Source organism: Electrophorus electricus, chromosome 9 (genome assembly GCF_013358815.1).
Source record: "Electrophorus electricus isolate fEleEle1 chromosome 9, fEleEle1.pri, whole genome shotgun sequence".
NCBI classification, from domain to species: Eukaryota; Metazoa; Chordata; class Actinopteri; order Gymnotiformes; family Gymnotidae; genus Electrophorus; species Electrophorus electricus.
Window position 1 is genome coordinate 2,959,056 of NC_049543.1, and position 5,455 is coordinate 2,964,510.

Consider the following 5,455-nt stretch of genomic DNA (forward strand, 5'->3'; position numbering starts at 1 on the left):
CAGACAATCCCTTCCGAGGGGAGAGGGTAAAGCTAAGGTGGAAGCAGGAGTGGGGGTGGGTGAGACACGATGCAGGCCTAGTAAGAGGATCATCATCATTTTCCCCCTCATTTCTTCCATGCGGTGGGGCTCAGTGTGGGGGATCATACCTGAAAAGGGGGGGGGGGGGAGTGGGCGGCAGGGAGGCCAACGACATCACAGCAGTCTTATAAAAATCACAGGCAGTCACAAGCCCGTTTTATGCAGCTCATGCAGACATGCTGTTTACATCCTCAGATCAAAACCGGAATTTACGTTTAAACGCATACGAGGCTTAACATTTCACCGGCAAACTCACTGCATTGTGAACTGAGCTTGACCATTTGACGCAAAAACGAAGCTAATGATTACTTTAAACGGATGGCGCCCAAAGCTGTCTGCCGCACTTGGGACACATTTAACAGCCCAACCCCGAGGCCTGTCTCTCTCCCTCTGCCTCTCTGCGTCTGATCTTCATACGTGTCTGACCTCAAATAGCGGTGGCTCTGTGACTGGGCCTTCACCAGGGACGCCATCGCACTTCTGCTTTGCTCCACTTCACCATTTGATCTCTCCAGGGACCAGGGAGAGGCTCAGTCAGGCCCCTTTTCCCGTGATTCCACAGGAGATTCTTTAATAAAGACTTTTATTTGGCTCATACCTCTATCTGTGATGTCTTTATATATCGTGCGTGCCCTCGCTGATTGGCTGGTCTTTAGGCTGCAGGAGTGAAGCATGCATTGGGGACTCTAGGGTTTTTTTTTAAAGAACACTCCCTGTGCGTTTAAATCCACCCCTTTCTGCCCAGATGGAGGAAATTTAAATGTAAATTGCCATTTTAGATTTCCATGTAAAGCAACTGTATCCTCCTTTTGTGGTCACAGACAGACAGCGCGCACACTTGCGGGTTCATATTACAGTGACTGGCCGTGAGGGAGAGGGCGGGGCCATCCCATGGAGCCTCGCATATTTTGAGGCCGGCAGTCACCTTATTAGTTTTATATTATAGTGGAGCGATACGTAGGCTTTCTTATTACGCACGTGTATAAATGAGCTTCTGCTTTAATTATAAACATCTATTCAAAGTCCGAAGCGTAAATGCCAGCTTTTAGTTTTATGTCCATTAAAAATTCTCTAAATTCGTTTCTCACTCTCATTCGGGTTTCTTCGTCTTCTTCAGGCTAAAACACATTTGCTCATTAGAGAGATTTCTCTCTTTTTTCTCCCCATTCCTTTTCTCCATCCACCACCGCCTCCGCCCACCCCCACCCCTTCTCCGCCGAGGCGCAAATTAAAACTGCGCGGCGGCAGTTGAAAAGGCCAGACGCGGGTCTCTGCCTCCGGGGCTTTTTACATCACCGCTGACAGAGAGCCCTGTGAACCATGGGAAATGCTTCATCGGCCGCGACGCATTATGCGCCGGAGTGAAAGCCACATTAAACTTTTCACTTACGCCATCAATGTCCCACTTTTGTTGTGCGTCCTCCGCTGGCTGATCTGTCCCCTTGCGCTGGCTCGCTGAGGGGACTTAACAAGAGCTAATGCCCCCCCCCCCGCCCCCCAAAATCCCCCGGGAAAGCCTGCAACTCCCGGACAACAAAAACAAATCGCGCCGCGTATCTGGTGCCACCACCAAGACTTTGTATATGTTAATAAAAACTAACCATACATGAATCGTGAAGGAATGGACGCCTGAATACCTCTGCGCACGTGTCCATTTTGCACGTGTCTGACCTAATGAGGTACGTGTTGACGTGATGATTCGTGCAGTTTGAGTGCACTGCTGACATCTAGCAGGTATTTTGATGACGTGAGAAGAACACATGGGGAGTTTAGGACCCTTGGGAGTTGCACGGTGTGGAAAGATGTTTTTCCTTGCCGTACCTGGTGTTCCGCTGGATGGACCGCTCTGTTTATTGTCCACTCTTGCCATCCTTTGCCTTCCCGATTGGGATCCGTTCTCCATCCTGTCTGGGCTTAGCAGTGCTTCCCTCCATCCTCCATGTAAAGAGGATTGCACGTCCATGCACACAGACTTCTCCTTTTTTTGTTGGCCTGTCTACATTCACAATGTTCCCGGCTGATTGCTTAAAATCCAAGCCCCCACCCCCCACCCGCTTGGTAAAAATTCACATTTTTTTTCCCTCCATATCCTTCTGTGTGGAATGGCGGTGAGGAGAGTGGTTGTGCCTATCCGAGGGCTAGGGATTGATTCATTTAGATTTGGCCGTGGAACTGATTGGTTTATGGGTTTGGAGAGTGTCGGCGTGTGCGGATTGGTGTTGCCATAGGGATGAAGCTCGTGGTCAGAGCCATAAACCATTACTAGAGCATGCAGGACGAGGATTTCCAGCAGGATTAGGCCTGGGTGGCGGTGGGTCACTCGCCTTCCCCGCAGACACGCCAGCCGCTCATCAAGAATGACTCACAATTGTCAGAAATGAGCGCCGGGCCCGGTCAGAATTAATTCCACAAACGGGCTCCATGCTTATCCTTTTAGTCATGAAAATTTCATTAATTTTATTGCATTTCTGATGAGATGGTGAAATGGGGCTGTTTTGACGCGTCTTCCGTGCATCGAGTTTACCTTGAGCATCATTAAAATGTTCCATTTCCATCACATGCCGAGGCCAGAACCCTACTGTCAATGATCCCGATCCGAGATCTCTGGTTTGGCCTGTGGTTGCTCTTAGCTGAGGGAGGTAGCCGACGCCATGACTCGGGATAAACCACCGTCAAGGAGCTTGTTATGAAACTCACAATCGCCATTATGTTAAGTATCAATCTAAATTTCTCCCAGCCTGGAGAGGAGCGTCTGCAGCCAGGGGTCAGCCAAGGGACAAGAGGAGAGAGAGAGAGACGGGAAGTTGGAAAGGGAGATTAGGATGGAAATAGATGTAACATAGACAAGAGCTGTATTAATGGGATTATCGGCTCACAGATTTCAATATATCACTTCTACAAATGGGAGAGAGAGATAATGTGAAAAGACAAAAGAGGGGGAAATAATGTTAATGGTTATTTATTGTAACTATTGGGAGTTCTATTGTAGTTCCCGGGATCACAGGAAATTTCACAGGGTAGAATATTAGGAGTAAAGAAGGCGGTAACCCGACTCAAAAGGGAACAAGTATAGGTAAATATATTTTACCTGTGTGGATGAACCTTATAGCTCCTGCTGGCAGTCACCTAATGAAGATTTAGAGGGGAAGAGGGAAACATTCCCATATCCAAATATTGGCCATATATGGATATGGGAATGTATACTGAAGCTTTTGCAAAGGTAAGGTTATGTCAGCTTTGGCTTTAGTGAGTAGTTTGTCTGTGTATTTTTGTTTAGCCTTTTTTTTTTAAGGTTTCAAAATGTCAAAATGAGGATTTGTCTAATTGATATGATGTTGATTCAGTATTTCATGAGTCCTTGGTGGTGGAAATTATAGCTATAATCCCTACGAACACCTGAACTACATCAGCATCAGTAAACAGCTCTAACGGTAATCACATTTACCCCTGCATTTCCCTGACATAAAGGGAATAAATACTCAGCACACTGCCTTATAAATTCAGCTTTTGATGCCAACGTTGAAAAGTGGCCAGCCCGGGAAAAAGGCGAGAAAAGATACTGTCACCATTGTTAGAAGCAGCTCCCTCTGCTTGTCGCAAAACACAGCAGTTAACCTGCTTAATACACATTAGCCCAACCTGTGTAAATCTTGTTTCTATTACTTCTGTCATGCTTTATGACTGCAGCATTGCCTTCAAAAAATGTAGATAGCGCTTTGGTATGAATGCGGGTTTGCTTCATTAAACCTACATACTTTCATGGTCCATGGGATGAAGGTCATTAAATCGTGACAGTGTGCATCCACAACATAATCAAAAGCTTTCCTCTTCGCTGTTTCAATTATTTCTCGTTCTGTTTTACAAGTGGATCGTCTTGCTTCTCCTGCTTTATGTGATAGGCCAGGTGCCTCGGACTGCATTTCACTGGGCACATGGCTTGCTATAAATCACCAGGGCACTCGGGTCTGGAATCCCAAGGTATTGTAAACGCGTCCCTTTGGATAGGTCCACTGGACATTGTGTATGTGTGTGTGGGGGGGTGCAAAACATACAAACATTTAAATCAGCCTGTTGTAATGTGCGCCTCCGTGGGAGAATGCTCCTGAGCTAAAGAAAGGGAGGGGCACAAGCTGTTAGTGTCACAGATGCCCAGTGTCTTTTATTTTGACGTGCTGCTGGTGGCTTCAGCTCAATCGAACGGTCAGTGACTGAGACAGCCGGCCCTGACGTCTTAGCACTGCCTGACTTGCAGCCAGGCAGAGGTCTCCTTTGCGAACCTCAGATGCAGTACCGTGGTTTTGGCAGGCATTAGACACCATACCCTCTTCATTCTTCACTGCTGTCTCGTTCGCTCCTGTGAAGCATGCATTTAACGACAAAGCCCACTTTCCTCTTGTACTGTGTGATTTGGCGACTGTCCAAACACACTGTACTGTTAAGTATCTTTTACAGTGTCTACAGCAAGACAGATATGTTTCTTAATCTCTTCTAACAAATTTTATCGACTGAGCCGACATGTAGGACGATCGGACTGGGATCTGACTCTTTTTTTTCCCCCCTTCTTGTTGTTTTTTGGAGACACTACAGAAGGAGCCTCACACAGATCATGTTTGCTGAAGTCTAACTTTCTCAGACTGGGAGATAACCATCCACCGTGCCGTTGACAAGTTTCGACACTAATGCAGCCACAGAGAGAAACTCGATAGATTTGTATGGTTCCCTTTTGAAAGATGAGTGCAAATATGTCTGTACGTCATTGTTTCAACCTTCAAAGTTGCTTCTAGGAGAGAAGGAAGGAGTGACAAAGAGCGACAATATGCTTATAATGGAAATGTGGCAGCCAGCCAGCTAGCTAGCTTATATTTTTTAATAATGTAAACGAAGCAGCAAGCAAACGTCGTTAAACAAGCAGCTGCCTTTTTGTTCTCAGACAGCTGAGGCCTAAGCACACAGCAAACAATCTATATTTTATTGTCGCTGTGTTAATGATGGGGAATTGCTACTGCTTAATCCCTTTGTTCCTTAACCTCCGCGATAGCTAGCTTGTTAGCATCACTGTTTGTTTTCCTCCCCCCCCCCTTCTTTTAACCATGCTGGTGTTAAGCCCGTGCTTAGAAGTTATGTGATGAATGAGTGGAAGTTGTATCATTATTAAAGGTGGGCGATGATTAATAACAACCATGTGTGTTTTCCTCTGTAGTGTAAATAAAATATATCATTCACGTAATACGCGGGACGGCTAGGAGAGTGATTTATGGTGTGTTAAAATGTGCAGAGAGAGCCAAAGGCTGAAGCCCCTCTCACAACCAGCAATGACAGCGCTTTACCCACGGCCTAGGCACCCCCACCTCACCTCGCCTTCCGTGTTTCTAGA